The sequence below is a fragment of the Bidens hawaiensis genome, unplaced genomic scaffold, assembly GCF_021521415.1.
Source record: "Bidens hawaiensis isolate Kalapana, Puna unplaced genomic scaffold, B.hawaiensis_p1.1 tig00019386_1, whole genome shotgun sequence".
Taxonomy (NCBI): domain Eukaryota; kingdom Viridiplantae; phylum Streptophyta; class Magnoliopsida; order Asterales; family Asteraceae; genus Bidens; species Bidens hawaiensis.
Window position 1 is genome coordinate 80,587 of NW_027492945.1, and position 22,203 is coordinate 102,789.

Here is a 22,203-nt window from a genome sequence, read left to right on the forward strand (position 1 = left end):
CTATGAGCTGGTTTATATTAACTATTTTTAGCAATGTTTTCAAACCCGGCCCGGTCCGACCGGGACCCGGGACTAAAGCCGGTTCCGGTCGTAGTGTTCAGCCCGTTTTCTAACGGACCGGCCGGTTCACACGGGCGCCGGTTGGACCGGACCCGGTGACCCGGCGGTCTGACCAGCAGGTTTGTTATTTTATTATATTTTTAATAAGTTCTTTGATTCTGAATAATATAATCACCGCCGCTCACCAAACAAAACCCTATTTCTCCTTATCGCCGCTCCAAACTCATCGCCCGTTCCAAATCGCCGCCGCTCCTAACTCCCGGCCGTCGCCGCTCCTAACGCCGCCGCTCTCAAGTCCTAACTTCGTCTCCTATCACAGAATGTAAGGCTAATTAGTAATTACTTAATTAGTGGTAGTGATGGCTGATGATATGAATGGCTATTAATTACTCCAATTTTGCATCTTTGAAGAGACAGAGCAGCAGTGGTTGGTTTTCTTAGGGTTTGACAGAAAACAAATAAGATGAGATGTGAATATTGAAAGAAGTGAATGGAAATTTAGTTATTTAATAAAATATAATTGAAGACTTTTAATATGTATTCTCTCTTTTTTATTTTAACTATTTTCATTGTGTTATTTTTTTTAATTTGTATTTTATATTTGAATCTTAGATGTATTATTATTTTTTATAGGTATATATTTAAAATTTTCACATGTGTATAGGTTATATATATAATATATTATTTATGACGTCATCCGGGTCAACACCGGTCCCGCCGTACCGGGTCGGTCCGACCTTTGACCCGGTATGGTGTCCGGGTCGACGTCCGGGCCGGGTCTGAAAACATTGATTTTTAGTAACAAAATGTTTGAACTTAAACTACTTTGTTTTCATGGCTTCTTTTGTCTTGCAAACCTTCTCCCTAGTATACTTATTATTCCTTCTCACATGCACTTCATTGTTGTTAAGCCATGATGAAGAGTGTTTAGCATTTCTTGAATTTAAGCAAACCATTCTTTATCAAAACCATGATGCTCTTGGATTTCGAAAGTTCGATTCTCGGAGGAAGACCAAAAGCAATTCATCAGATCATTCTGATTGTTGTTTGTTTGACGTTGTGGTGTGTAGCAGTAAAGGCCACATGATCGAGCTTGACTTGAGTCGAAGTTCTCTAAGTGGAACTATCAACTCTAGCAGTACCTTGTTCAAACTTGTTCATCTTCGAATGCTCAACCTCTCGATGAACAACTTTGTTGAATCTCAAATCCCGGCAGAGATTGGTCGTCTTAAGCAATTAAGAAGACTCGATCTCTATAATTCTGGATTTAGTGGCAAAATCCCAAATGAAATTTCACACTTGATACATCTTTCTTGGTTAGATCTATCATGGAATACCCTAAAGCTTTAAAATCATGGCCTTGAAAATTTGTTGAAAAACATGACTAGACTCGAAAACCTTTGCCTCTCTGGGGTTGACCTTAGTTCCTCCATACCTCGTTTATTGGCTAACTTTTCTTCCTTGAGGTCCATAGAACTCGATAATTGTGAGCTTCGAGATGAATTTCCCTCGGAAATTTTTCACTTACCGAAACTGAAATATCTTATCATGCAAAAGAACGCTAATCTCACTGGTTCCTTGCCTCAATTTCATAACACAACCTTACTTGAGCATCTAGATTTGTTTTCAACAGGTTTTGCTGGGGTTATTCTAGAATCCATAAGCAACCTTAACCATCTGGAACACTTGTCCCTTACAAAATGTCATTTCTCGGGCGTATTCCAGGTTCACTCCCTAACTTGACACAACTAAATTACTTGTCTCTTTATGATAATGAGTTCTCCGGATTAGTCCCTTCATTGGAAAGTCTATCGAAACTCACTAATTTAGGAATTGGTTTTAATAATTTTGAGAAAGAAAGCAGGTATGATTGGATTAACAAACTTACTAATCTTAACGTATTGGATCTAGACGCTATGAACATCCAGGGTGAAATCCTACCCTATCTTGCGAACCTAACCAAACTTAGCTTTTTAACAGTGGAACTAAATAATGTTTTTGGCCATATCCCATCTTCGTTTATGAACCTAACCCTACTAACAATTTTAAGCCTTGGAATGAATCAATTGCAAGGACAAATTTCAAGTTCGTTTTTTAATTTCAAAAGTCTCAAATATCTTTCTCTAGGTTAACAATTTTAGTGCCATAGTGGCCATGGATTCGTTTTTAGGACTCAACAAACTTGATCATTTGGATTTAAATGGTATTAGCTTGTCATTTGCAACCAACAACTACACCAATGACACCCTACCTGATTGGGTTATCTAAGTATGTCGTCATGCAACTTGAAGGAATTCCCAGCTTTTTGCGCTTCCAAACGAAAATGGAAGTCCTGGATTCTCAAAACAATGAAATTGAAGGCCTCATACCAAACTGGATTTGCAATAACAGCCAAGAAACATTACAAATAATTGACCTTGCGGACAACTGCATCAGCGGCTTTCATCAAAATCCCCATTTTCTCTCATGGATTCATTTGGAAGTATTTCAAATGTCGTATAATCAGCTACAAGGACGTCTTCCAATACCTCCACAAACTATAACTATTTTTGACGTTTCAAACAATAATCTAACTAGAGAAATACCACCATGGATTTGTGAATTGAAATCCCTTCGACTCCTAGATTTTTCTTCTAACAAGATGACTGGAATCCTTCCTCCATGTTTAGGCAACTTCAATTTGTTGTCAAATATAAATCTTAAACGGAATAAATTTCATGGGCCAATGATAGATACTTGTACGCATGGAAACCTTTTGAAGGAGATTGACTTGAGTGAAAATCAGCTCACTGCCCGGGTGTCAAAATCTTTGGCTAAATGTACTAATTTAGAGTTTCTCTCTCTTGCAGAAAACTCTTTTGAAGATGTTTTTCCACTTTGGTTGGGAACTCTTCCCAAGTTGCATGTTCTCCTTTTAAGGTCCAACAAATTTTATGGTTCAGTTCAAGGTCTCTCAACTACCAGATCACAGTTTCTCAACCTACGGATCACTGACATTACCAACAACGATTTTGGTAGTCATTCCAAACTTGGAAGGCAATGAAATCTGTTTATCTTGGTGGATCATCTGCGATGGGATCCCAGTTCATTTTTGATTTATCAATGCATTATCAGTTTTCAAACTCGATGACTTTAACAAACAAAGGTGTCAAGATAGAGTACCAAAAACTTATAAACATATTCATAGCCATCGATCTCTCATGTAACAACTTTGAAGGACCGATCCCACAATCACTCCAGGATCTTCACGGACTTGAATATCTTAATCTTTCCCACAACCGTTTTACCGGTTGTATCTTGCCATCCTTGGGAAACCTAAAGAATCTTAAATCTTTGGATCTTTCCCAAAATGAGCTATCTGGACATATCCCTCAACAATTGTTGCAACTTGGCTTCCTCGCTTTTTTGAATGTGTCCTTCAACCACCTTGACGGGAGCATACCACAAGGGAAACAGTTCAATACATTTGAGAATAATTCCTACTTGGGCAATCCAGGATTGTGTGGGAAACCATTATCCAAGGAATGTGAAAATTCAAATGCACCAACTGTACTTCCAACAACAAGCAACAATGAGTATGAGTCTCTTTTGCCAATTACCATAATTGATTGGATGGTGATATTATTGGGAGTTGGAAGTGGTTTAGTAATTGGAATTCTTATTGGGAACTTTCTATATGCTAGGTATGGTAATTGGCTCCTTGAACGTGTCGGTGTCATGGGGAAGTTATGACACCTTTATTATCTTTAAATATGAACGATTTAATATTATTAGTTCAAGTAAGTAATTATCCATAATATTTAAAATTGTCTAAATTTAAGAAACTTATGAGTTTTATAAGCCACATATTATAACAAACATTCAAGCAATACGCAAAATTTAAACACATAGAGATTATTGTTCTCTAATATATAATTCAAGATTATTAAGACAAGTATTTTAATATCTCTGTTTCAAATTAATTATGAGAATTTTCCTTATAAGACCCAAGAGATTCAAAAATTTAAAAGTATTTCAAAATTAAAAAGAACAAGGGTCCAACATGCTTCCGTACCTTTTTGCCGTTTTGACCAAGATATTGCCGGGTCACACCAGGAGTCTTTTTACCAGTAGCCTTAGGTAACTCCTCTCTGGCTCCTTCAGCAATATTCAGCTCAACCAGGTTTCGTTTCCTACTTCCGGTGTATGGTAAAAAGAAACAGTTCGTAGTTGGAGATTTCCTTTTTTTAAAAGAAAAATATTTCTAAATACGAAGAATACTCAAAGGAATTATAAGGAAAGTGAAAGTTTTATTTCATGATGGATATTTTACAATGGAGATGTGAAAGAAAGTATATAAGAAAATACAAACACTCTTATTAATACATGAAACTTTTAACACTCTTTTTAAAACTTTTGTTTTAGAACCAATGCCTTTCTTCTTCCTTCTCTTTTCTTTTATAGGCCCTTCTTTCCTTTAGATAGACTTCACCTCTTTGTCTTCTTTATCTTGTTTCCATGTGATATTCTTTTTCTTAAAATTTTCCATTGTCAGATCGTTAAATTTGATGTTAAGATTCCCCATGGAAACTTGAACTTTGGCTTTTCTTTTCTCTTACAATCATATTCCATAATTGCAGATATGGGAATAACATTTGGATTTATATGATCCATGCATTCCAACTTTTGTATATATCTCATGAGAGTTTATCCATTATTGATTAAATCATTAATTTATGAAATCTTATTTTTATAAGATTAATAAAAATCTTAATCTTCAGATGATGTTTGACTCTCTTTTGGAGAATCAATAATCATATTATCCTTTTTCTAAGAACAAGCTGGACAAATATTATGTTGATGTTTTCTGGTTAAGCAAAGTTTGTATTGAGCTTGAGGACTTGATGCTATAACACCAGTATCCAAAAATCTGATTTTATCCTCTATATATTAATTTTTGGCTGCTGAAGGAGTTCTCCTTACTGGAGCTATCATAACAGAAGAATGCATCTTACTTCCTCTATAAGTTCTAAATTATCTTTTAAAAATATTTTCTAAGTTATAAAGAACTATCTTCATACCAAGTGCTCTTCTGTAATGAATATCATTTTCATTAAAACTTTGAAAAGTTTTTAATCTTCTGTCTCTATATTGTAAGAAAGAGATGCATGAACCTTTTCTATTATAATCAGATGATATGCAGGGTAATTATTGTCTTTATAAAAGTCAGGCCCTGCAGAAAATAGTTTTAACACCATAACATCACTTGGAGTAATAGTAGAGTTATATAGATAATTGTCCCTTACTCTGGGAAATTTGGTGATGTAAGATATACTGAATTTATTGATCCAAAATCATACCAGTATCTTATTTCTTCAGGGGAATTACCTTGTAAGTAATTGATTCTGGGGTAAACCCAGTACAATCAACATATCTTATATCTGTATTTTTAAGGTTATATAAATCTAGGGGTGTTCTTCGGGTTCGTTTTTCGGATTTCGGGTTATCCGGGTCGGGTTATTCGGTTTCAAAGTTTTAAATCTTGACCCGAAACCCAACCCGAATCTCTCACGGGTTTTTCAGGTTTGGGTAATTCGGGTTCGGGTTTTTTCAGATTGGGTTAATCGGGTTTCGGGTATCCTATAAAACAAAACAAAAAATTTTAAAATAACTACAATGCTAAAATTAAAATAACATATTATTCTTTGCTCGTAAGCAATAATTAAATAATAAATCAACATAACTTAATAAAACAATCCAAAAGAAGAGTAAACTAACTCCAACCATAATCGCTTTCAATCGAGCGTGATTTAATTGTTTGATTACGGTTGCTATTAGTAATAAACGGAAAACATAAATTAACAATAAACAATCGATCTATAATAGTTGTAATGACAACAATCGATTGTGACTAGATTTTGATAACTTTAGTGGCTAAGACTAAGTCTATTTTACCTAAATATATATTTAATTTCAAAACTAAAAGTTTATTCGGGTTATTCGGGTTGATTCGAAACTTATAAATCAAACCTGAGAACCAACCCGAATTACTTCGGTTTGGGTTCGGGTTAGTCTTTTCTCGGGTTCAGGTTTTTCGGGTCGGGTTATTCGGGTTCGGGTCGCGTTTTATCGGGTCGGGTTTCGGGTTTCGGGTAAAAGTGACAGCCATATATAAATCTCTCATTTTAAACCACTGTTGCTCAACAGGATCTTGTTGAGTTGGTATCCTTTGGAAAATATTTTCAAAATGTGAAGTCTGCCCAGAATGTGGTTTAAAATTAAAATCTTTTTCTGTAGGTTCATTTTGATCAGTAGTAAGATCTATTGTTTGAACTCCCTTTGAAGATGACGGGATATCTCTTTTTTCTATTTTTACTTCCTTATATATGGGAGATAAATCTATTATTTCTTTTATTTGGTGATTTACCAAAGATTTCAATATCATGCTGTTATATTCATAGAAGACTATTTTTGAGTCTATTAGAAGACAATTTCTTGTGATCAAATCTTTTAGGTCTGAGAACTGTTCATGGAGAGTGCTAAAGTAACTTAGCATCTCTTTCATATCTTTCATTATTTCTTTTATGGACACCACCTGCCTATCCATGTCTTCAATATGTTTATCCATATTTTGAGCTATTTCATGATCTTCCATCTCTAGTTAAAAAATCTGCTAATACATTTTTGTCAGATTTAATTATTTCTATATCAAAATTATACTCAAGTAGTAAAGTTTGTCATCTAATTAACCTTTTATACTCAGGTTTAGAAGGTAAATTGTTTTTTATAAAAGCTTTTACTTGTGTATTATCAGTTCTTAGTAAAAATCTAACTGGTAATAGAAAATAATAAAGTTTTTGGCAACTTTTTACAACTGCTAAAAGCTCTTTTTCGTTAATATGATATCTTGTTTCAGTGTCACTAAAATCGCCTGACCAGTATCTACAAATGCTTTCACCAACTTTTTTATTTTCGGAGTCATAGTCTATTTTTTTAAGTATCCCACTCCAATAATATTCTGAAGCATCTGTTTCTAAAATCAAATCATCGTTTTCTTTAGGCAATTGTAATTTTAGTAAATTCCTACAATATTCTTTTATATTTTTCACTTGGTCTTCTAAGCTTTTATCAAAACTAAATATCTTATCTTTCTTTAATAGGTTTTGAAAAGGCTTTCTTATATCTACGAGATTTTTAATAAAATCTTAAGCATAATTCAATATACCAAGAAAACTTTGTACTTGCTTTTTATCTATTAATTTATTAAGAAATGATGTAATTTTTTCAATAATATGGCTCTGGAGTTCTATTCCTTTACCATCTATATTCATTCCTAAAAAATCAATATTATCTTTTAGTAAGCTAGTTTTTCGTTCAGATAGGGCTAACCCATGTTTTATACATAAATCTATAAATATATCAAGATGTTTTAAATGACTATTGATATTATCAAATAATATTAAAATATCATCAATATAAACAAAAATAAAATCGTAATTCTTGAATATAGTATCCATTTTTCTTTGAAAAATATGTGGTGCATTTTTTAATCCAAAATGCATCACAAGCCATTCATACTGACCTTGAGGGGTGGAGAATGCAATATAACTAATACTATCATGATGCATTTTTATTTGCCAAAATCCACTTTTACAATCAAACTTAGAAAATATTTTTTTAGATCTAGTCCAGTTTATTAAACTTTCTTTATGAGGTAAAAAATATCCATCAAAAACAGTATTATCATTTAATTTTTATAGTTTATTACCATTCTAGGTTTCCCTCTTATTATTTCTGCATGTTTTCTTACCAGGAATGCAGAGAACTATGTGGGCTGTGGCTAGCTCTAATTAATCTCAAATTTAAAAGTTCTTTTAATTGGGTGCTAAATTCTTTTTGATCTTCTGGATTATATCTCATGGGCTTTATTCTTATTTCTTTATCTTTATCTTTCATTTCTAATTTTGTTGTTATCTGATTTTTATTCCAAAATTGTAATGGATTATCTGTATAGTATTGTTTAAGTTTATGCTTCATATTTTCAATATGGAAATCTAAATTTCTTAGATTTACTTTATAGTCTAATGGTTTTTCTGGATAACATTGTAAAATTGGGATTCCTTTTTCAAGTTTTGGGTTTGGTTTGTAGCCTATATCACCACGCTTGTTGACGCGTTTTGTAAAATTAACTGAAAATTTTCTTCTGTGTGCATTTTTTATTCTTTTAACAACTATTAAGTGGTGGCATAGTGTTTTTAATATTATTTGATACACTATTATATCAAAATTTATCTTATTAAATCTTTCTAAAAAATCACTTCCTAATAATACGTCTGATCCTGAATCATAAAAGTAAAATGAAGGACATTTAACTAGATATGATCCTAACAATATTATTGGATTTCTTATTCCTCTTCTTAAAGAGACTATATCTTTAGAAAAACTAATACCATTACAAGGTGTTAAATCTTCATGGTATTCTTCTGGAAAGCATTCTGGTTTACAAATACTTAATCCTGAACCACTATCTATGTAAGCTGCAAAATACTCGGCTTTATAACCTTTATAAGTGATTCCTATTGGAATATAAATACTTTTAGGGCTTGTTGTTTTGGTATATATATTAGTTTATCATATCGTGTTATTTTTAATCCGTAAGAGGTTATTTGATATGGTTTAATATTTTCTAAAAATGTCAATCCTAACATAATTTCTAATGTGTCATTTTCATCTTCATTACTTATTAATAATCTTAATGGAATTTTTTCATCTCTAAATTTTATCATAGTTTCCACAGCTTCATTAATCTCATGAATTTCACCATTAAAATTAGTATATTAGTGGGGTTCGTCTAATGGATATTTTTGTAAATTCTTGCAAAGTTTGAAATTTATATAGTTTCCATTTGCACCTGTATCTATTAAAATGTTTACATGAGAATATTTATTTCCAAGTATTCTCCTTGTATTTTGTAATTTTTTATAGTATCTTCTTTTGCTTTAATTATATTAGAAAATCTACTAGAATTTGTATCTCTTATTAAAGGATGGCTAACTACACTTTTATTAGAAAATAATAATCTAGAAGAAACATTATCAGACAATAATAACGGTTTATCTTGTAAATCAAGACTTAATGGTCTTGAATCTATTTCTTCTATTTTAGGTAAGGTAGGCGTTTGTATCTGGCACACATCATTAAATAAAAAAGGAAAATCTATTGTGTCTTTTATACTAAAACAATCGGAATGATGAGTATTCGATATTGCATAAGAGATAGCATATGTAATAGAATATGGCTTGTTTTGTTGTTTAAAGAAATCTTTTATTTAAAAATCTTGTAATAAACTTAACGTTTATCAAAATCTTTGTCTTGAATATGATAGGAAATTCTTGGATAAATATTAAATTTAAGTTTTCCATATTGTAAATTTCCTCTTAATATTCCAAGACACGCTTCTTCTCTATTTTGGATCCTATTGTCCATGATTGCTAATTCTATAGGAGTATCTATACCTTCTTTAAATGTGAATTTTATTATTATTTGGATGGCCCCAACGTGAACCCATCCTAAAGTATTTCTTATTTCTGGTCTTACCTTTTGTAATTTTTCTTGAATATCATTTTTAGATAATAAAGGTATCATAACTTTATTAGATGTTATATTGATATCTAGAGCTCTTTCATGAATGTTTAATCAAATTTCAGAGGTATGTTTTAAATTAATTATGAGAATTTTTCTTATAAGACCCTAGAGATTCAAAAATTTAAAAGTATTTCAAAATTAAAAAGAACAAGGGTCCAACATGCTTCCATATTTTTTTGCCGTTTTGACCAAGATATCGCCGGGTCACACCAGGAGTATTTTTACTAGGTTATTCCAGACCAAACCTAAGTAGTCTCTGGCTTCTTCAGCAATATTCAGCTCAACCAGCTTAAAGAACTATCTCATACTAAGTGCTCTTTTGTAATGAATATCATTTTCATTAAAACTTTAAAAAGTTTTTAATTAATCTTTCTGTCTTTATATTGTAAGAAAGAGATGCATGAACATTTTCTATTATAATCAGATGATATAGAGATGGGTAAGGCCATTAAGGAACATAAGGAGAAACTAATGTCCATTTTGATTTTAATTTCCAAGATGAATAATAACACTATATGCTTCCTTATAACTATACGTTTTATATCGTGTAATATGCAAGTGTACTCCGCGTCACAACAAATGTGTGCTATATTGTTTTTTTCTCAATTTTCTCAATATCTAATGCTTTTTACTTTTCTGTATGAGTTTGTGTATGTTATATAAACCGAACTTTGTGGAAATATATACCTGCAGGGATCTTTAGTCGACGCGCATGCAAAATGTGGAAGTATTGGTTGTATGGAATACAATGTTGGTAGGTAATGTTACAGAAAGGTAGATAAAAAACATGCATTCGGGTTTTTTGGCATTCATGCAAAATGAAGTATCATTACCTGATAAAATCACCTATAACACATTGGTTTCTTGGTATGCAAGAAACGGTGACAAGAACAGTTGTTTTATGTGAATTACCAAGATGGTAAATGTAGGTTCCAAACCAAATATAGTGTCATTAATGTTCTTATATCAGAAATTTCAACAATACGGGCTGGCCAATTAAACGTTAAAGGCGTTTAGAGACATACAATCATCTTTCAAAAACAGTTCCAATATGCAGCCGAATCATGTGACGGTTACTAGTGTACTAAATTAACTAATGTTTAAAGTACTATATAAACGTAAGACTATTAAACGAACTAGACACCGGCCCAACTAACGAATTACGATCACAAATTTGAACAAAATGCCTTTTTACTAGAAACATGAGAAGTACAAGTACAGCATAGATATAGTATTCGAAACCATATATAACCTCATCCACATTAAGTTCAATTTTTATTAAATAAATAATAATTTTCACATTTCACCTGGCGCGGTGCTTCTTCTCCTGGTACCATAATGCATAGTTCTGTAACAAGGTACTGTAGGGTACCTTACATCGAATCCTCACCAATGGCTATCAAGATTGTACAATCTTTTAAATTATGCTACCGGAAGGAATCAACGCGTCCTTGATAACTGTCACGATCCCGCTTTTAATGAAGTACCCTTCTGTTTCTCTTGCTGCTTCTTGAATGTTATCGCTGTTTATAATCTGTCATTACAAAAGAACAGATGCTAACAATGAGATAGTAGTAATTTAGAAGTAACAATATTGAAGTGTCGGCTTGGTTGGGTGACGGGTCTTCTTTAGTACAGGTACATATTTTTTATCGGGCGCAAATATAAACCAACTTGTAGTATTTTGTGACTTGATTTATATTGAGTTAAACTTGATTGCAAAAATAACGAAAAGAATGACTAAAGCTCGTTTCTATTTCATGCGATTTGATTCATTTGACACGTTATGAATGGACCATGACACAAAGGGACATACTGATAATTAAATGGTAAGACGAATTACCTTCACGTTGTCTCCAATGCGTGCATTCTTGTCAATGATTGCTCTTTTGATATGAGTGTTCTTTCCAATACCGATGGGAACACTGCCTTTTGCAGCAAGAAGCCTTCTGTCTGCATCAGTCTAGACCATAAAAACAACATGTTATCAGTTTCAATAATATATGTAATGTTAATAATATTCTTGATGTAGCTATTACCTCATAATAATCAGCTCCCATAAGCAATGAATCTTCAATTACCGCACCTTCAGCTATGCAAGATCGAAGCCCAACGACAGAATGATGAATCTTGCAGTTCTGCATAACCATTATTGTTATAATACAATAAATTTAATCATATTTATTATATATTTATTTATCACACTCAAGAAAAATGGATAAAAACATTGGTGTGTCAGTTTGACCCATTTTGACCCAAACCCATGTTGACCCGTTGACTAACCCGAACCATTATTTTCTAACCTTAATCACACACCCTTCACCGATAACACTATCGGTGACATCAGCATCGAGCATCTTGGAAGGAGGCAAGTATCACGGTTGGGTGTAAATTGGGGCCGAACGATCATAGAAGCTGCATTAAACATTCAAGAACACAAGAGTTTGATAAGAGTGATAAAGAAACATTAATAATGGTGAAAATAAATAAATAATAATAATAATACTATTACCTGAAATCTGGTACTGGTTTTTTTGTAATTCCTAAATTGGCATTATAAAAGGCCTCAATTGTACCAATGTCTTCCCAGTATCCATCATAAAGATAAGCTTGTACCTATGCATGTATATAAACTATTAGTTCACAGGCTTTTGCAAAAAAAAAATTAAAAATTTAGCCTTATTGCTATCTATTATCTTATCTGATAACAATAAAATATCAGTAAAATCTGACAACAATAAAATATGCCCCTTACATTTCTTTAAATTAAATACATTCTTAGTAACATAAATATATTCTCTGACACATATAAGTTAAATGTAATAGATACTGTTGTTTAATAACAGATTTTGGAAGATTATAATTTTTTATCAGAAGTTATCAATAGGAGAGTTCATGGTCAAACGGTTTGGTTCAGCCGGTTTTGGTGAAATTCCGGGCCAAACCCCCAGCTACGGTTTCGGAGAACCACAAACCAAACCAGTCGGTTTGGATGGGTGGGTCAGACAAGCCGATCCTACCTGATTTTATATTATATTTTTTCAAAAAATATTAGTTTTTATTAATAAAATCAAAAACTGATAATGGTTGATGATGATAAAACATGTACATATTCCAAAAGTTAAAAAGATATATAAATAATAAAAGTTAAAAGATTGGTTTGTTTACACGGCTGGTTCAAAACCGAACCGCTAAAGCAGAAAATCACGAAAACCAAACATCTGAATTTAAACCAGCCGACTTGTTTCGGTTTAGGCGGTTTGGTCGGTTTCAACGGTTCCCCGTTTATTAATAAATAATAAATTCAAACAAAAAATAAAGAAACAAAAGCTAAAGAAAGAAATATACCCTTAGCCCAATAGAAGTTGCTCCAGGAATCACTTCACTTCCAAAATCATTAGCTCCAGGGAATTTATCTTTAAGCAAATTCAACATCACATCTTTACTAACAACATAAATACCCATACTAGCAATATAAGGCATTTCTTTAGCTCTCTCTTCGTCAAGTCCCAAAATTGTTGTATCAACTTTCATAGCTTTCAATTGTTCTCCTTTGGTTTCTCAGCAAACTCAATTATACGCCCTTCTTCATCAATCTTCATCAAACCAAACGCTGTAGCACGTTTTTCATCCATTGGCAGAGCGGCTACAGTGATGTCAGCATCGGTTTCTCTGTGAGCTTGAATAAATCTCTCATAATCCATACGGTATAAATGGTCTCCAGCAAGGATGAGAAACTCTAGAACATTATGCTCTTCAAACAGCCACAAATACTGCCTTACAGCATCAGCAGTACCCTGTAACCATTAACACATATTATGATATAGCCGAGATTAATATGGTAAATGCAGACTAAAGTATATTGGATTCATAATTACTTGAAACCAGTTTGGATTTTCAGGACTTTGTTGAGCAGCAAGGACTTCAACAAACCCTTCATTCTTGTAACCACCCATGTTACTTGCGTACGCGCGTGACAGGTGGTGATTGAGGGATGCAGAGTTGAACTGTGTTAGGACATAAATCTTTGATATGTTGCTGTTTAAACAGTTGCTGACAGGAATGTCAATAAGCCTGTGGTTTGCTCCTAAAGGAACAGCAGGCTTTGCTCTCTTTTTTGTTAAAGGATACAGACGTGTACCAGCTCCACCTCCAAGTATTATCCCCAAAACACTCTGAAGAACCATCAATTCAATTTAACAACAAATTAACATCTTGCACAAAAATGAAACCACGCTGTGGTACCATAATTTGTAATGCAATAAAAATATTGCAAAGATTCACAGTTCAATGCACACACTGAAGAAATCATACAAACAATTAAACAATTATTTAACATCTTGAAGAACATTGATACCTCATATGATACTCTCATTTGTAATGCAATATAAACAAAGATATTGCAAAGATTCACAGTTAAATGGTTGATTGCATATATTATTGTATTAAGTACATATATCACATAAGGCATCTTCCATATGGAAGACATTAAAGTATTAAACAATTGATAAATTATCCCCAAATCATAGTTTATCTAATTTTCTTTCCATTTATTATGAGTTCAGCAACTCTGTTGTCCACAAACAATATAGGATTTGCCTAGGGTATTAAATCATGTATCTAGAGGTGTGCATGAAACCCAAAAAAAAAACAATCAGAAACCGAAAAACCGATGGTTAAACGATATTGATAAGTATCGAATAACTTGGTAGTTTAAATACAACAGCAAATATGTTTATAAATAAGTACACATATACGGTTAATCAACCAGTTAATGGCCAATTAACGATCAACCGCTATTGAATGTTTAACGACTAATTAACTAACAGTTATTATCTAACTAAAAATAGTGTTAAGTTTGATATTAACAGATATTAGGTTACATCACTAATTAATCATAATATTAAATTATTAATAAAGTTAAGCTAATTAACGTATGTTTACTCAACTAGATCTAAACATAATTCGAGCTCAAATCACCTAATATCTAACCTAAATCGCTACGACGGAGCATAACTTAAACGGTTATAGGTGATTGACGCCAACGTAGATAAGGACTGCGGACCTTATACGTATTGTAGATAGGCGTCAGCACAGGAAAGGACTGTGGACCTTATACGTGCTATACTTGTGTTCTGGTAGCATAGGGGAAGACTGAGGACTTCGTACGTGCTATGGTTTAGGTTACAACATAAGGAAGGACTGAGGACCTTGTACGTGTTGTCAATATAGGATGGTATATGGAAGGACTGCGGACCTTGCACGTACCATAATTTGTGGACATAGGTATGGACTGCGGACCTTTTACGTGTTCACAACCTTGAGTATAGGTATAGACGGCGGACTATGAACGTACTCTCGGTAGACTAGGATTAGTGATTGTAGGTATGTATGTATGTATGTATGTATGTATGGTAGTAGGGTGATTGGTTAAGTATGGATATGTATCTTCGGATATGTATGAAAGTATGTTATGAGTATTTATTGTATGGCGTCTGATTAACTAGAACTCACTCAGCGTAGCTGACTTTTAGTATGCACGCAGGTGATTCGACCAAAGAGTTAACATAAGGATGGCACGTGGCATGGATTGAACGGCTGGCATCCGAAGATAGAAGAAATGATGTTTTAAATATGATGTTTTATGTTATGATTTTAAAATAAGGATTTAATGTTTTATATTCCGCGAAAGTTTTAATAAACTCTGATTTGTAGAACTGTGTTTATGAGTAAATCCGACGCTAAAGTATGGCTACCGGGAACGGGGCCTTACACCTAGGGTATTAAATCATGTATCTAGAGGTGTGCATGAAACCGAAAAAAACAATCAGAAACCGAAAAACCGATGGTTAAACGATATTGATAAGTATCGAATAACTTGGTAGTTTAAATACAACAGCAAATATGTTTATAAATAAGTACACATATACGGTTAATCAACCAGTTAATGGCCAATTAACGATCAACCGCTATTGAATGTTTAACAACTAATTAACTAACAGTTATTATCTAACTAAAAATAGTGTTAAGTTTGATATTAACAGATATTAGGTTACATCACTAATTAATCATAATATTAAATTATTAATAAAGTTAAGCTAATTAACGTATGTTTACTCAACTAGATCTAAACATAATTCGAGCTCAAATCACCTAATATCTAACCTAAATCGCTACGACGGAGCATAACCTAAACGATTATACTGAGAATAAAACAGAGGAAAATGAGGATCATAATATTAATAATTATTTCCTGCATGACCTCTGATCCTCTACTTCTAGTGAATTTTTAGTAATTTGTATCCGTACAACTTTCTAGAAACTTCATAATACTCTCTCTGAACAAATTAACACCAATAACAATGTATCTGTACTCAACTAGATCTAAACAGAATTCAAGCTCAAATCACCTAAATTTTAACCTAAATCAGTACAGCTGAGAGTAAAACAGAGGAAAATGATAATTGATAAGTCGTAACTATTGCTAACGCGACTAACAGTTATTATCTAACTAATGTATCAAATTAGGTTACATACAATAATAAAAAATAATAATATAATCTAGTTAAGCTAATTATCGTCATTGTACTAGACTAGATTAAAACAGAATTCAAGCTCAAATCACCTAAAATTCAACCTGAATCGCTACAATGAGAGTATGACAGAGGAATATGATAAGTCATAACTATTATCTGTTTACCAGTTAATTAACTGACTAACAGTCATTATCCAACTAATGCATCAAATTAGGTTACACACAATAATAAATAATAAATAATAATAATAATAAAGTTAAGCTAATTAACGTAATTGTACTCTACTAGATCTAAACAGAATTCGAGCTCAAATCTCCTAAAACTTAACCTAAAAAGCATATAATGATCATACCGATAAGTCACAACTATTAACTTTTAACGGCTAATTAACCGACTAACAGTCATTATCTAACTACTGTACGAAATTAGGTTGCACACAATTATAAATAAAAATAAAGTTAAATATAATATTAACAGATACCAGGTTACATACAGTTATAAATAATACCAATAATAATAATAATAATAGTAATAGTAATAATAATCTAGTTAAGCTAATTACCATATTTACACTTAACTAGATCTAAACAGAATTCAAGCTCAAATCACCTAAAATTTAACCGAAATCGCTAAAACAGAGTACAAAACAGAGGAAAATGATAAGTCACAACTACTAACTGTTTAACTGCTAATTAACTGACTAAAATAAAATAAATAAATAAATAAATAAGTAATAATATAGTTAAAACTTAATATTATTAACATATATTATTAACATATATTAGGTTATCTAACTAATGCATCAAACTAACTACATAAAATAAATAAATAAGTAATAATATAGTTAAAACTTAATATTATTAACATATATTAGGTTACATACAATTATAAATAATAATAATAATAATAATAATAATAATAATAATAATAATAATCTAGGTAAGCTAATTAACTGTATATGTACTCTACTAGATCTAAACAGAATTCAACCTAAATCACTTAAAACAGATATATAGCCTAAAATCACAACACGAATACATGATCATATAAAAACAAAATATAATATAATTCATATAATTGATACCTGACTAGCGTCAGGATCAAGGCATGTCTGCGAATTTTTGGAATCGGAAACGGACTTCGGCGAGACGACGACGTGGCGTCTGGTTACAGAACGACGTCGTGTGGCGAAGGATGCGGAAGGTATTTTGTCGCCGGAGAGGTTAGAGGAAGAGAATGACAAGGTCCGGCAGGATGATGTCCGGGCGGTGGAGTTGAAGAAATGCGGTGGAGTTAGTGATCCAATTGCTGCTGCCATTGATGAATGGTGGTGGTGAGGTTAAAGTGAAGGACTCGTGAAGTGTGTGGGAAGAGTGAGTGTGATAGATCTGGTAAACTATAACTACTCCCTTGGGGATATCTAGACTGACTTTGGTGAATTCCCGTATTGCCCTTGGTTAGAGCTGAATTTTATTATTATTATTATTATTATTATTATTGTTGTTATTATTAGGTGTATTTTGGTCAGTGTCGGTCTCAACTCTCAACTAACAAATTCGTCCATCTTTTAACGTATTTGTTTTCAACGGTCTGTAACTAATAGAATCCTAACGCCGTTAGTTGTAGGTCACCGGAAAAACGTTTTTGGCCGGAATACTCAACATTTTCGTCTCAAACATCTTTGTAACCTTTGATAAGACGTTTAGGACAACTAACGATTGGTTGAGATTGAAACCATTTAGGTTGAAAGCCATAGTACTAATACCTAAAACAGTGAACCAGATACCTACTACAGGCCAAGAAGCTAGGAAGAAATGTAAAGAATGAGAGTTGTTGAAACTAGCATATTGGAATATCAATCAGTCAAAATATCCATGAGCGGCTACGATATTATAAGTTTATTCTTCTTGACCGAATTTTTCTAGTCTAACCTCAATTATTGCGGTTGTCGAAACCCTAGAACCATCATCAGAACCGGTTGGTGGTGCTCAAGTGGTGGCGGTTGGTTGGTGGTGGTGGTGGTGGTGGTGTTCAGGTAGTGTTCAAGTTGAGTTTTCCGACAAAAAAAATATGATTTTTCAAGCCAAAACTTTTTCCGGCGACCATTAAGTAACGGCGTTAGGATTATGTTAATTGTGAATCGTTAGAAACAAATACATTACAAGATGAAACTGTCAGCCGCCATTCATTAGTTGAGACCAACAGCGATAAAAATGATAGTTAAAATTAATAAAAATCAATTCACCGTATTATAATAATTATTTTGAAATCTTGTGAAATGATTGTATGATTATTTGATTGCAATATTGGTTTTGAAGTAATTATCAAGAGTGATTATTATGACCTTTTTACATGCTTTCTTTCTTTCTTTTTAATATTGAGAAGGATGTGTAAGGAATAATTTAGACTATGTGAACTACCAAATTGAATTGGATTTGGACTCGCACCAATTTGATAATATATTTGATAAATTTGTTTATTTGGTTTGGTTTAGTTTAATTCAAAACTGAAGAATTAAAAAACACTAGGTTAACTTAGACCGCTCAAGATTATATGTTAAACATATCCACTTTCACCAACAATATCCACAAAGAAAGCCTCAATGTTACTATAAGGCATGTAATGATGAGTGAAAACACAATATTCCGTGTAGAAATTGGTAAATCAATCAATGATGTATTTAATGGTTAGAGATACGTAAATTACTTTCTCATTCTCAACCTAATAGGTCTTGTTCGGTTTTAATTATTAGATCGAAACTTGAATCCCTCATGAACATATTGACCACTAGCACCCTAATTCTGGGTTTGCATTTTCTCTCACTTTTGATCTTCAGACTAATTCGGTTATTCTTAAACCGATTCATACCTTCAACTATGGTAGGTGATGTGTACACTATAGTTTATGTTCCTATACCACCGGATTTGTAGTTTTGCTCAGGGTTAACTTTACAAGGAGTAAACTCAAGCTAGAGCTTTAGGCCTTCACTTGGATAGCGTCTTCAATTTAGTCCAAGGTTATACAAAAAAACATACTATATTATGAAAAATGACTTTTTAAGTTATTTGAAAAGATAAACATATTTGTGGTTAGTTGTTTTGCTTTGTAACAATAAAATTCAGAAAAATCCCGTATTTTTATTTCATTTTAGACCTCCAACTTGAGGAAATCTTTTACTAAGAGTGATACTTATGTTCTTTAACATTAATTTAACCAACTTTTAAGTGATAATTGATAAATATTAAAGTCGTTACAGTATAACAAATATTATATAAAAAATCTATAACTATACCTTTCAATCTCATTATCAAATCTATGAAACGTGTTTAACAAATGATCCATTTTTTGATCAACTCATTATATATGCTTTAAACATCACATGTGACTAATGGAGGGCAATATGGGAATTTTGAAAGTTAATTGGATACACTTTTTTTTAGTTAGGCATTTAAATTATTAATATTCTAACGCCGTCATATATATTACTAGTTTTATATTAATAATTAATGTGATCACATGACCTGGTTACTTTGAGTGAGGGTAACGACACGGAAAAGGTATATTCGAGAATATATTATTATAATGAATGAGGAACCGTCCTGTTCCGTTATAACGGGACATGCATCTCTGAGTTTAAGGGATAAGAAGGATATCTACTCTTTCCCATCTCACTTTAATGATTCTATATTATTACTAGGTTTATAAACCCGTGAATTTCACGAGATTGGCTAAAAAAATTGAATTAACAAAAATCAATTATCCTTAGCATATATTGACAAGAAGAAACCATCAAATAAGGATCGAATAGCACATAAGTAAAAGCTAATATACATAAATAAAAACCAAATGATAACATGAATAAGTGACATAAGTAATGAGATCTATAGCCTATTCTCTCAATAATTCAAGAATCCTTTCTCATACAATTTTCAAGTTTGGCAAAGTATAAAATGAGGATGCCCAATAATCACTTATAGATTGCAATGCAACAAAAATATAAAGTTTACTGTCAGGATCATTCATTCATACACGTTTAAAACATACATCCCAAAAACAAAGGCATTAAACATTGTCAAAATAAATATCAACCTGAAAGACCAAAATAAGTAGTAAAAAATTAAATTAAAAAAATGTTCACCAAAATTATAATTTGGCATGTTCACTAAAAATAGTATCTTAGGCTTGTTTGCTAAAGTCCTACATACACGGTAACAAATTACCCCAATCATTGGCAAATTTAAACCAGTTGAATATTAAGGCACAAATTTGAACCAGTTGAATATTAAATAAAAACAATAGCGTACTAAAAATGATTATTTTGATCCATTTAATAATAATAATAATAATAATAATAATAATAATAATATGTTTGACCTGTTTACTAAAACGACAATTTTTGACTCGTTTTTAAATTTAAATTTTGACCCGTAAACTAAAATTAAATACCAGAACATCATTCGCATCATTATTACAACAAAACTAATCGCGACAGTTGATTAGTTAATTCTCATAACAAATGTTTTCAAAACTGATCATGATCCACTATTGGAACCGATTTCAATAATTGGATAATGTTAAAACTAATTTAAACAAAATAGATTAATACTTTATAAATTTGTCGTGAATATCAATATGAAAAAATATGATGTTTTAATAAAGAATATATTAGGTTTAAAATAATAACTGAATTAGTAATTGAGATTTCTGAAAGGAAAAACAAAAATAAAATCCGATCCAGTCATCAGTTTTGAGCTAAAGCTTTATATTTGATCCGCTTAAGCTTTTAGCACAATCCAAGTCCACCAATTTAGATTATTACTTAAATGGTTATATCATAATGCTGAGAATTAATTGGTATGGAAGAGAAACCTTGAGGTAATTATGTAACACTTATCTTGGTTCGAAATAAGCGACTATACAGATTGTGAAATCGATTAGGAGATCTGCAGAAACAGAATCAAATAGATACCAACATTACAATTTGACCATTAGTCAAATTCCAAAACCTGGCTATGACCTATACAACTTAAAGCATCCATAAAAGGTTTAAGAGCATCTTTAGAAAGCTATGCAGAGTTGTTCCTAAGTTGATTATGGTCCCACCATGGTTGTTGATAATGTGAAAGGAGATAGGTCAATGGACACTATTTGACCATTGACAAAAATAATCGCCAATTCACATTATAATGTGGCCTAAAAACATGCAAATATGCAATTTTATATTATTCGAAGCTATCTATTCAATTAAATTACAAATAATGCCACTATAACCAAAAGAAAACTTACTTTGATTTGTTAAGTAGAGTATAGATCATATGTCAGCTCCATTATTTGACAAGTAACCAAACTACCCCAATATCACTTCCAATAAGACAATGAGAGAATGCATCAAGAGCAGTTCCTTATGCAGAAAGTTGTGAAGTTATCGACAACCCATTTTGACCTAATCCAAAGATCTTGTTCACGCCTCACTCAGATGTAGTCAAAGCCCCGTTTTGAGACGTGCTACAGTTGTTGCATAAATCAGTACAATACCAAATTAACAACATTTACTTTCTTCAATTAATGTTATAAATTTGTAACACTTGTTAATGATTAATAACTAACTCACCCAAATACAACATTAGCTGAGGTCGGACCAGCACCAATTATGTTTAAATGAATAACATTGGCACATACTAACCAGAAGTCCCACTACCAATGCCACATCTTAACTTGAAACCGCACCGGTTGTTTGAACAACTCAGATCAGATGATTGGGACGATTGATAGCATCATTGGAATCTGTTAAATAAAAAATATCTACACATTTGTTTCATATCAAATTCCATTATATTTTGTTTAATTATAAAAAATAATAACTTAATAGGTATACTTGCAGACTGCTTAAATTAGGGAATTTCATGCATAAATTTGTACATAACAATCCTTTGGGGGTGATCCTAACTGGACTTTCGTATAATAAAGGCTACAAGCGTAAGTG

The 22,203-nt window shown here is 32.2% G+C and overlaps 2 pseudogenes across 1 annotated transcript; one reads left to right on the top strand and one right to left on the bottom strand.

Annotated features, from left to right (window-relative positions):
- Positions 1-904: 904 nt before the first annotated feature.
- LOC143558265 (receptor-like protein 20) lies at positions 905-3,792 on the top strand (annotated as a pseudogene).
- Positions 3,793-10,507: 6,715 nt separating this feature from the next.
- On the bottom strand, positions 10,508-17,538 carry LOC143558261 (glucose-1-phosphate adenylyltransferase small subunit, chloroplastic/amyloplastic-like; annotated as a pseudogene). Its single transcript, XR_013139708.1, has 8 exons — positions 17,305-17,538; positions 13,563-13,859; positions 13,033-13,481; positions 12,197-12,300; positions 11,988-12,099; positions 11,724-11,822; positions 11,528-11,647; positions 10,508-11,218 (listed from the first exon to the last, which is right to left on the bottom strand). The product of XR_013139708.1 is annotated as a glucose-1-phosphate adenylyltransferase small subunit, chloroplastic/amyloplastic-like (transcript).
- Positions 17,539-22,203: the final 4,665 nt, after the last annotated feature.